The sequence below is a fragment of the Macaca mulatta genome, chromosome 6 (genome assembly GCF_049350105.2).
Source record: "Macaca mulatta isolate MMU2019108-1 chromosome 6, T2T-MMU8v2.0, whole genome shotgun sequence".
Classification (NCBI taxonomy): domain Eukaryota; kingdom Metazoa; phylum Chordata; class Mammalia; order Primates; family Cercopithecidae; genus Macaca; species Macaca mulatta.
The window spans coordinates 161,880,521-161,893,035 of record NC_133411.1 but is presented as its reverse complement, the minus strand read 5'-3'; positions in this window follow the sequence as shown (position 1 = coordinate 161,893,035).

Here is a 12,515-nt window from a genome sequence, read left to right as displayed (position 1 = left end):
TCATATAAAAAATACATTTATTCTATTTCAACATTCAAACCATAGTAAATACATATATATATATATGTGTGTGTGTGTGTGTGTGTGTGTGTGTGTGTGTATGTGTGTGTGTGTGTATATATATATGTGTGTGTGTGTGTATATATATGCCCCAGACATCTTAACTTTCTTGTATGAACTCAAGACTTTAAAGTCTAGAAGTCTTATCTAAATATAAGATGTGGCTGAGACTCAAGGCGTGATTTATCCTGAAGCAAATTCCCCTCAAGCTATGGGTATGCAAAATCAGAGTTATCTACTTCCAAAATAAAATAGGAGACAAGCTTAAGATAGACATCCTCATTCCAAAAGGGAGCAATAGTACAGAAGAAAAGAGCAACAGGTTCCAACTAAGTCCAAAGCCCAACAGGGCAAATGACACTAAATTTTAAGGCTCCAGAATATTTCTTCTTGACTTTATGTCCTACCTGCTGGGCCTCAGGCATCCTCACTCATATGATTTTGCTGGATTCAGCACATGCAGCAGCTCTCATGGGTTAGGTTCATGTCTGAAGTTCTTCCAGGCTGGCATTGCACATTCTACAGTTCAGCTTATATATTCAGTGTGCCTGCTGGATTGGCACCATGTGGAGGCTGTGAAGATTTACAGCTTGTACTTTTGGGAATGATGTCTGGAGCCATAAATGCACCCACTTGAGTGACAGCTGGGATAGTCGAGGGGTGCTATACTGGTATATGGTGAGCAGACATTTGAGGCCACATAGGGCAGTGAATGTTCAGATCCTGTAGGTACCCCGCAACTCTTTCCTGGAATCTTTCTGCCTTCAGGTACATAGCATTCTGGGCCTGTGATCAGACTTGCAGCCTGGAAGGTCTTTTGCCATACCCTTGGTTTTCTCTCCTAACCTGCCTTTTTATTCTTTACGTAGCCTGCCTGAGAATTTTCCAAATCTCTAGTTTCTCCTTCCCTTCTGATTATAAATTCCATCTTTGAATTATTTTTTCTTTTCATATTTTGCTATATATAGTTAAGAGAAGCTACACAGTCCACACCATTGCTTTACTGAGCTGTTTCTTTTGCCAGATATCCTAGTTCATTGCTCTTAAATCCTGCCATAAAGCTCTTGGACATGGAGACATTTCAGCCAAGTTCTTTGCCAGTTTATAGCAAGGATGCCCCTTCATTCAGTTTCTAATATTTTTCATTTTCATCTGAGACCTCATCAGAATTGCTTTTACTGTCTATATTTCTACCAACCTACTAATCACAATCGCTTACATAATTTTTGAAAAGTTTTAGACTTTTCCTATGGCCTCACCAGAATTATTCTTAATGCTCCATTCATAAAAATACAGACATTTTCTAGCCTGCTCCTCCAAATTCTACCAGCTTCTTCCAATTACCCCATTTCAAAGCCTCTTCTACATTGTCAGATATTTGCTGTAGTAACACCCCACTCTTGGTACCAATTTCTGTCTTAACCTGTTTTCTGTGGCTAGAACAGAGTAGTATAGACTGGATAATCCCTAAAAAACCAGAAACTTACTTTCTCTCCATTTTGGAGCCTGTGAAGTCCAAGATCAAGGTACCAGCATCTTGTAAAGGCCTTATTGCTGTGCCATCTCCTGGCGAAAGATGGAAGCATAAGGAGAGAGTGCTCACTCCCAAAAGTCCTTTTCATAATGGCATTCATCTATTTATGATGGTGGTGTCTTCATGAACTAAACACCTCTCATTAGGTCCTACTTTTTAATACTATTACATTGGCAATTAAATTTCAGCATGAGTTGCGGAAGAGGCAAACATTCAAACCATAGTAAATACATATATAATGTTCTGAAACTGGCTTTTTTACATTTAAAAAATATATTTTAGAGATATTTTTACATTAACATATATAGAGCTCCTTCCCTCCTTTAAATACTTTATAGGATTACAGCAGAATTATAGATTTTTTTCTAATATATACAAATGATAGGGCACTGTAGCTTTATTTTAGCTTTTATAACTGAATTAAATTTTTCAATAAGCCCTACCCCCATTGTATTTGTAGATGGGGGCTGGTAGCAATGAGAGAAAGCAAATAAAACTTAAATATTTGCCAAGTCTGAATCACATTCACTTCTGACTTAAGATGGGTTCTCTTGGTTTTACAAAGTTTTCCTGTGATGAACTTTATCTCATTTGGGTGGATGCTTGGTCTTTTGGAGTTTTTCCTTGGTGGACCTAGGAAAGCTCTTCATGTAAAAAAATAATAATAATAAATAAAAATCAGGACTTCAAGGTGATAGGGGATGTGTCTTTTTCATCAACTGTGTTGCGTTGGCCTCTGTTGTGAGGAGACTAGGTTAGTGTGGACTGGTTCCTGGGAATAACATGCTGATATTCAAGGGCTTGGCCAGGCCCTAAGCAGGCATTTTTCTTTCTTGGAGCATCTCCACTCAAGCTGCTACAATATCTTTTAAATCTGGTGGCATTCTATATCTAGGCCTGAATTAGGCTTCCTCTACCCACTACCCACCAAGCCTCTGCGGTGGAGGTCTACTCACTTCTACCCACTAGAAGGAATTGACTGACTCTCAGCTAAGAAATGTTCTATATCCTTATGAATTATATAATAACTTGTTGATCTTTTTGATATTCTACAGTTGATTCTTGTTATTTCCTGTAGTTATGTTTCCAAAAGTCACTATGAACACTCATTTAGAGAAAATGGCACCATTGTCTCTAGGGAGATACAGGATTAGGTTCATGCAAGCCTCTGGTCACATTTTTGTCAACTGAACAATACATAACCCGTTTAATGAGTATTTCTAGTCAAAGACAACTTATTTAATATACACTGTTAATTTATTAACATTGAACTCACAGCCAACAGCACTATAACTCATGCCTGAATGAAGCTTTTTTAACACATGTATTTTCTCCTTAAGGCATATGACATTCTTCTGTGTTTCAGAACACTAGACAATACTCCAATGTCATGTTTAGGGTCTATTTAAACAGTGAATCACCAGCAAAAAGTATAAAAATGTGGCACTAAATAGACTTTAAAATGACTCTTGTTTACAGTAAAGAGCTGAAATAAGGCTGAGTATCACCTTGTTCAACCTCAGCTGAGAACATGAATGTTGTGTGGCCCAAATATTTTACCATTCTGTGTATGTCTTTAAATCATTGCAAAGGAATGACAAGTATTGATTTGGGGGCTAGAAATACCTTTTAGCATATAGGTAAACTTGCAAATATGGAATCCTTGAATAATAAGGATTGACTGCATATGGGAGTTGAGATAGTACTTGACTGACCCCAGAAGTGTTGAACAGCTCTTTTGTTCTATCCTTCCTGCACCATCCTTTTTATTTTTCTGTGGCCACTCCTATTTCTTTAGCCCCAACCAACATGGAAGTCTTCTATGGTTTCAGAAAGGAGGTTAAGACAAGCTTCCTCTGCTTTCAGGTTTTTCCACATTTCTAATACCTTTTTCTTCAGTATTTCTGTGCAGGGAAGATAGAGCCCACTTGTTTGACTGCTTGCTCTCCCAACTCCAGTTCTCCCTAACTCTTTAACCCTTGCACATGGGAGGGTCTTATCCTCCTCCCTTTTAGCATGAATTTCTACTCTGTCTTTTCCTCTTTCATCTGGCTTACATTTTCTCATCTATCTTCCTAAGAATAAACACAGAAACAGAATTGTGGGAAAACATAATTTGAAAGAGAGGGGAGACATTGACTCAATATTTCCACATATTTTCTCATTTAAAGAACCTTTCATCTAGGTCAGGAATTGGCAAACTGTGAACCTTCAGCCAACTGGCAAACTATGAACCTTCCACTGATTTTGTAAATAAAGTTTAATTGTAACTCAGCCACATCCATTTACTTATATATTGTCTGTGCCTGCTTTTATGAAGAACTGAGTAGTTGTGTGGGCTTCAAAGCTAAAAATACTATTTGGTCTTTTGCAGAAAACATTTGCTGACCCCTGATTTAGATGCACTAAACGTTTTTTTTTGTTGTTGTTGTTTTTTTTGTTTTTGTTTTTGTTTTTTAGTTAGTTGTGTATGAATAGATTTATATTTAGGTTTATTTCAAATTTTAAGCTACTGAAACAATTTTTCAGTGGGTATTTCTTTTTATATTTGGCATCTGTGTGAGAGGAGATCCATAAGAGACTTGCCTGCATTGTAACCACTGGATTAAAGAAAGTGTGCATTTAAATTTTTGAGGAATAGTCTGATGTCTCCCAAAGTATTTTATCAATGTACTCATTTCATGTTGACATAAAATTTTTTAAATGTAATAATATTACCTATGAGTCATACTATTAATAATATATAGACTCAGGTGTGGAATGCGCTGATTATCTCACAATTTTGCCAATAGTAGGTATCAGAAAATTTTAAAATATTGCCTCTTCATCTCATCATGTAGGCATTTTGTCATCTCACATCACAAGAAGAAGGGAGAGTATAGTACACTAAGATGTTAAAAGCATGGCAAAAATTACAATTACTTTTTCACCAACTAATACTTTGAGAGAGAAGGAGAGAGAGAGAGAGAAGCAGACTAACAGACCACATTCACATAACTTTTATTACAGTATATTGATTGATTTCGTTATTGTTAATCTCTTACTATTCCTAATTTATAGATTAAACTTCATCATAAGTATATATGCATAGGAGAAAACATTGTAAATATGGGGTTTGGTAGTATCTATAGTTTCAGGCATTCACCGGGGGTCTTGGAACATATACTGTGCAGATAAGGCAAAACTAATATATTGTTACCATGACTGGAAACTCAAAATGAACCTGGATAGAATTGAGATTGAAGTATTAATTGAATAGGCTGAGATGTAGAATGGAGAAGTTTATATTAACAGTGGAGGAGCAGGATTGCTTGGAGTTAGGAAACAGCTAGCTTATGTGAAAATATAAGCAGACTTGAATAGAAGCAACATGAAAGGAGGAAGCATAAAATAAATCTGGACTGGGGTAGGTTATGGTCAGATTGTGGGGCCTTTGCTTATCAATCTACTCATTTGAGACTCCAAGTAAAAGCTCTTGGGGCTTGGGCAGGGCAGTGGAGGTCACTGGTTTAGGAGACAGTATAGTGTGGTGGTTAACATCTGGGCACTGTACTAGTAGTCTGATATTGGGTTGTGGACTCTGGGGTTGGGTTTATAGACTCTGTTGCTTTGGGCAATTTATTTAACCTATGAAAGTTGGTTTCTGCATCCATGATATGGTTACAGTAATGGTACTATCATCATAAGATTATGGTGAGAATTATGAAGATATTATATAAAAAATGCCTTCTCTAGTTCTTAGATAGTAAGACCTCAATAATTATTAGTGGTTATTGATGACGATAATTGTTATCAGTAGCCTTTTTTTGAAGAAGAAAATCTACTTCTATATTGAGAATCTATACTTTATCATATTATTATCTTACCACATGGCATTTTAATTTTTTTTTTCAGATTTCTAAAATTGTACCATTTGCTAACATAGCCTGAAGCCTCAAATATAATAAATGAACACTACTTAAAATACTAAGAATTTGAAACAACAACCCCCAAATGTATAATAAGAATCATCTTATAATAACAATGAGGATTAAAAATAACGTTTCTGGCCAATCTGATGTAGCTTAGTTTTTGCATTTGTTGGTGAAGTTTAGAAAGTAGTGAATTTCATTAACTGTGGATACAGAAGTATAGAGACAGAAATAGGATTTCTGTGAAATACTGTGCTGTTTCCTTTACTAAGGGGTGATTCTATAGTCACAATTCAAATGTTGTGACAATGAAAAAATATGTAAAGAAAGTATAGCTCTGCCTTCTGAAAATGTATAGATGGGTTGGGTAGATCAGTTGCTTTAGTTAAATGAATGCAGCACTTGAGTTTGAAAAAATAAAGTTGAATCCAGGCTCAACCTCTTACTAAACAAGACTTTGCACCCGACTTCCTCTGAGCATTTCTCATCTATAAAATGGAGGTAAAACTATTCATAAAATAGAAGTAATAATTAAGTAGGCACACAGCAAACTTTGTAGTTCCCATATAAATATAGAATTTCTGAGTATTATTAAAAAGGTAGAAGGTACACTGCATGAAGTCAGAACTTAGTTCTTGCACCTCAGCAACATCACATTTTATTCTTTAGGTTTTACTTCCTTCAGTAAGACAAGATTAAACTGAATCAATGGTTATCACACTTTGTCATCCATCAGACTCACCTGGAAAGTTAGGTAAAACACAGATTTCTGAGCTCTGCCTAGAGAGGTTCTGATTCAGTAACTTGAGAATTTTCATTTTGAAAGCATCTAGCATGTTCTCAGGTGATGCTGATGCTATTCTTTCAGGAACATCTCTTTGAGAACCATAGGACTAGGTCACTCATTGCCAACTTCCTCAAGTAAGAAAGGATTTCTGTTTTTCATATTCAAAAATTCAAGGCCCAAATTTTGTCCTTGTTATAATAATTGTACATTTCATATTTTTGAGTGAATAAACCTATAATTTAAAAGTCACTGAATTCAAATGAATTTCTATTTTATTAATTTCGACACAATCTACATTCATGTTAAAGAATTGTTTTTGCATTTGTGTAGGTCAGTCTCTTGCTGATTGTTGCGTGTTTTGAATGTCAGACAAAACAATGGAACTTCATTAACAATTAATTGTGAGGCTAAATTGCAAATCTTGCAATATGCAAGACTTTTGTAAAGTCTCTGAAAGTGATGCTGGAACATCTTGCAAATGCATTGACAAGTGAGGCTCTGAGAGAGTGTGACTGGTCTATTGAGGAAGATTAAGTCAGCAAGTATAAGAAAACAATAGAGACTTCAAAAAAGGATGATTTGAATATTGAAGGTGAAGTGGAGACCCTTGGATGAATTAATAAGGCTCACAAATATTGTTGCAAAAAAACTGTTTTGGTTATGAAGCTACAAGCATAAAGTAAAAGGTGTTGTTTTCATGTTTAAACCAAGAGTGTTTGAGACAGGTCTCAATCAACTTATTTTGCCAAGGTTGAGGATGTCCCCAGGAAAAAAAGAGACACAAGTTACAGTAGGGGCTGTAGCCTGTGCTTTTTCTAAGAGGGTTTTGAGGACTTTAATATTTAACGTGGAAAGAGTGGCAGAATTTTAAAAAAAGGAGAGGGGGGGAGGTAGTGAGGTAGGCGGTCACATGCTTGTGAGGCCTTTATTAGCACTCACTGAATCCACATTTTACATGTGAAAAGAGGGGAGTGGGTGAAAAAGCCAGTTAGGCATTTGTCTCACACTTAGTAGATCTACATTTTACATAAGATAAAGTAAGCATGTGAAATTATAGCAATCTGTTTAGGAAAAAGGGGAGAACAGATCTTGCACAACTCCTTTCCCGAGTTTAACTTTTCCCTTTGGCATAGTGAGTTTGATGTCCTGAGGTTTCATTTTCTTTTCACATATGCTATCATATTCTTTATTCAGAAAAATTATACCACTCTCATCTTCAATCTTTACGTCTTGATTTTTCTAAACATTAGTGTGTAGCTGTAATAACCTGATAACCTAAATCTTCTTAGATATGCAAGATGGTAACTTTTTAAGTCTCTAAAGTATTTTTGTTTGTAGTTCACTATAAAGCTTTTCTTTCTCTTTTGAGTGAAGCCACTTTATCCTTTTCTCTAATTTTTTAATGACAAGTATATTTGATGTATGATTAATAAGTCCTCAAAGTATTCAGAAGAGTGAGGAAATAATCCACTATTAAATTAAGTGGTCAAGGAAAAAATGTGTGTCAGTAGGATGTTAACTGGGCATTGAAGGATGAGATTTAAGAGATGAGACTAAGGCATGTGATTGGGTGCTTCATAAGAAATGGTGACCTGGACTGGATGCAGTGGCTCATACCTGTAGTCCCAGCACTTTGGGAGGCTAAGGTGGGTGGATCATGAGGTCAGGAGACCAAGGCCATCCTGGCTAATACGGTGAAGCCCTGTCTCTACTGAAAATACAAAACATTAGCCGGGCATGGTGGCACATGCCTACAGTCCCAGCCACCCAGGGGGCTGAGGCAGGAGAATCACTTGAACCCAGGAGGTGTAGGTTGCAGTGAGCTGAGATGGAGTCACTGCACCCCAGCCTGGGTGACAAAGCGAGACTCTGCCTGAAAAATAATTTAAATATTATGACCTTAGGAAGTGTCCTAGACACAAGGCTAAGATCGCTGGCTCTAGTCGGAATGCTTTCAAACAATTGAGAAGTCTCTATCTATAGCAGAGTGAATTACAAGTTGGAGTGGCTGTGTTCCCTCAAATCATGGATCTTCAAAGATCTATCAAATGAACTAATTTGTCTGGTCTGCTTAGGCAAGCAGGTAACTCAGTCAAAATTATTTATTTTTCGCAATGTGATAGAATTGTTGAGAAGATCTTTGACGTGGTCAGAACCAAATGCTTCAACTGGTGACTTTGTGATCTAAAGATCAGAATGTTAAGAGAAGAGACTTCTGGGAATCTTCCTCAGAAATGCTATTGGTATTAACATAAACTTGCTCATAACAAATCTGTCACTGACTGTTTTGGTGGCAAAGTGGCTTTTTAGCAGGGAAATTTCCATAAGATAGGCTATGTGTCTTTCCTTCTACCATGGAAGCAGAGCTAGCAATAACTGCCCCGGTTGTTCACATGCTTCTGCAGGTACTTCTAAAGTTTGCTTGTGGCCATTTTTATGGTGAAATCAATGGGCCAGCTTCTACTGATTAGACATGAACCTTGCCTGTTATTTGTTTTGTCTGTACACCAAGTGACTGTAAGAAAAATTATTAATAAGAATATCAAATGCATTTCTACAGGATTTTAAATAAATTAAGCACTTGGATGCATTTTGAATACTTATTTTCTTGAAAACCTAAAAGTTTTAAGGAATATGAACTTGAATTAGCATGTATAAGAATCCTTGACAAAGCTAGGAAAAATGCTAAGGAAACTTTAGATAAAAATCGCATAAATTGAGATCAAAATGGAGCATCACTTTTATGAATATGAATGGAGGGCTTTGAGGAATGAGAATGATAATTAGAAATGAGGCAAAATAGAACTCACCCCATAGAAATACTAAGTACAAATAATCAAGCAGCCTTGATCAAAATGTAAAAATGTAGTTTAGGAACTGAGTTACCACGGGTATGTTGTTATTTGAAATGTTAGGGAGTTACACACATCAAACGCATAAGATAATATTTTATGAATATGTGGGCTCTGTTAGAATAGGTAATATTTTGCCTGATGCAGCTATTTACTACTGAGTCCAGGCTCACAAACTCAAAGACATATTGGGTCCACACAGGTGGCATAACTGAAGGATATAGACTCAATAGGGAAGGGAACACTTGGCAGCCACTCCAGAGCTCCACAGGTCATTATTTAAGGTTATTAACCTTATATAACCTTAAATAATGGTCTTCTTATTTTTTAGAAAGGTCAATATATTAATATGAAAAGTATTTTAAAATTTGGGTACAGTTAAAGGCAAAAGAACTCCGTAGGTCAAATAAAATGCTGTTTTTATAGATAATAATACTTAGGCTCAGCAAACAGAGGGGGTTAAGGTGACTAGGTCAGTCAAAGTTGGCAGATCTAGGATTAGAATGTTGGGTACCAAAGTTTACTATTGTCCCTCAGGAAAGATGTATTATATGTTCCATTCTTTCCAGTTCCCTATCAAAAAGATTCCGAGGTATTTAGGTCCCAGATAGGATCATTTAGAAAGAAATCTGCTGGTTCTTAGGTAATTGGGTGCAAGGTGGTAGCTAGCATTATACACACACAAAATAGTAGCTGGCTCAGTGTCTTCTTAAAAGCCTCTTTGAAGAGCTTGTATTGTTACTTTTATAATATTTATTATTGCCACAGTGATCTTAACAATTAACAACCTACAGAGTGTTGCCTTTGTGGCATGTCCTGTGCTAGTGATTTAAATGCATTATCTGCCATACTCTTTTGCCAATATAAGCAACACAGGTGGAAATCATCTGTTTTGTTACCCTTTAATCCCCAGGCCCTAGAGAACAGTTGGTCCCCATTAACCATTTATTTAACAAATGAATGAATCCCCAACAGGGCCCTTATATATGTCGTTCTCTTGTTTGATGTTCCTCATGCCATTCTGTGGTTTGCTACTCCTATTCATTCTTAAGATTTAAGGTTAAATGTCTTTTCTTTTGAATCATTCTATGATTTCCCCTTCTAAAGTAGGTTTTCCCTTTATAACCTCTGGACTTTTTCTTTAGAACTTATTCTAACTATTCATCTTATATTTACCATTGTTTAATATTTATCTTTTTATGGACCTTAAGCACCATCAGGAAAAGAGTTATCCTTTTATTGTTTATCATTGTGCTCTCAGTAATTAATCCAGTGCTGGAACAGAGAAGGTGTTTGATAAATATTTGTTGAAGGAATGAATCCATGTGAATCCATGGAGTAGATAGATCATATTAGTCTCATTGTATTAATGATGAACCTGAGAGTCAACTAAATGACTCAGGGCCTCATAAAAAAAACCAGAGTTCATTTAAAAATTGTATTACTAGCCCAGCTATAACCTTACATTGATTGTCAATTACGGCTAGGTATCTACAAATTTCATCTTCATCTCTTAGTCTTTTCGTAACCTTACCAGGTAGATTTTATTAGTCCTATTTCTAATTTTTCATTGACAAATTATAGTTGTATATATTCATGACAAACAAAGTAATGTTATTTTTTAATAAAATGTGAAATGATGAAATCAAGCTAATTTACATATTCATCATCTCAAATATTTAACATTTGAAATTTACTGTTAGCAAGATTTAAATGTAGGCATGCAGGCATGCAGGAACTCAGGAACGCAGTAACTTGCCTAAGTTCATAAAACTAGTGAGTAAAGGGGCCTGAAATACGTTAGACCTCCGAACCCCTGTTATCTTTCAGGTGCCATGCTGCTCAACATGCTTCCCTAGTATGAGCTTATGCACACATGTGTAGTATGAACATGTATGTGCATATGTGTATTTAAACTCCACAGTTTAAATTTTCCATCTGGAAACCTGGCAAATCTCAGCTCAGTTAGCTTCTTCTCTCTACAAACCTAATCAGGGGAGTAGAATAACACAGAAGAGTGTCTCTGCCAATATGTTTCAGTCCCAAATGCTTTTGCTAGGCCATATGGCTTTTTAAGAGTCACTTGCAAATATTAGGTAAAACTTGAGAACCATAATTAAAACTCATAGATCACAGGTTAATTAATCCCTAGCTTCACATAGCACCTGGCCACAAAAACATTCCATTCCTATGAATGACCTGCAAATCACAGGCCAACTAAACAAACACTAGACAGCCTTCCTCAGCTGAGTAATAATCCTGACAACATGCAGTATATGCAGAACAGCTTAGTGTATCAAAATCCAATTTATATTTATGATCTGACTTCTGATCCTTAGTTTGCTGTTCACGGTGACATATCATCATTCTGTCTCTAATACGGGTAGTAATTGATACTATTTTTCCCTGGCTAAAGTCCCTGATAGGCATGAATAATTAACCTCTGAATGGTGGGACATTTTCCTTCCCCATGTGATGGACTGGGTGGAAGAGAAATACAGTTAAGTTGCTAGAGGGCATGACATGGAGCTTCTAGTGATTGCTGGGTAGGAATGATTATTAACAAATACCAATGAAACTTCTCATGTGTCCTTCCAGAACTGAATGGAATTGTGGGTTATTGAGAGAGAGGTCCAGCATCCAGCAGGAGTGTCATATGGTGATTAATTAGGATCAGATTCGATGATTGAAGACCTGAGGCTTGGCTGAGGATTTGCTGATGGCCAGGAAAGAGAGCCATCTTTTCTTCCTTTCAGTTTGGTGTGGACTGGCAGGTAGGCACTCCAGATCTGAGTATGCCTTGAACATTTTGGTGGAAAAGAAAATCAAACTAGGACTTAGGAGTCATGAGAAACCTGGGTTCTAGTCTTAGCTTTTGCTTTGCCTACTGTAGGTCTTTAATTTTCTGATCAGTAAAGTGAGGAAAGAAGACCTTCTTAATTTTTTGTGAAAAATTCATCTGAGACATTTGATTCATTCTCATATGCAACCAGTGTTGAATGAGAACCAGCCAGGTGTCTTGAACTACACTTTAGGTTGTAGAATTGACCCATGTAGATGTCTACACTTCTGTGCTGTAAAGTGGACTTTCTGGTAGAGCCTACCCCAAAAAAGCTGGAGTGCCCAAACAGTATCATTTACTTAGATGTGTTCTGTAATCTTTAAAGCAGGTCTTGGAAGACTTCTTCTACAAAGGGCCAGATAGTACATATTTTAGATGTTGTGGGCTAGGTCTCTACCTGAACTATTTAATTTGTTACTGCTGTGTGAAAGCAGACAAAGAAAACATGTCAATGAATGGGAATGACTTTAAGTTCTGATCCCTTGTCTAAAGCACTGTTTTAATGTGTGGTTCAAGTGTTTTTGTTTGA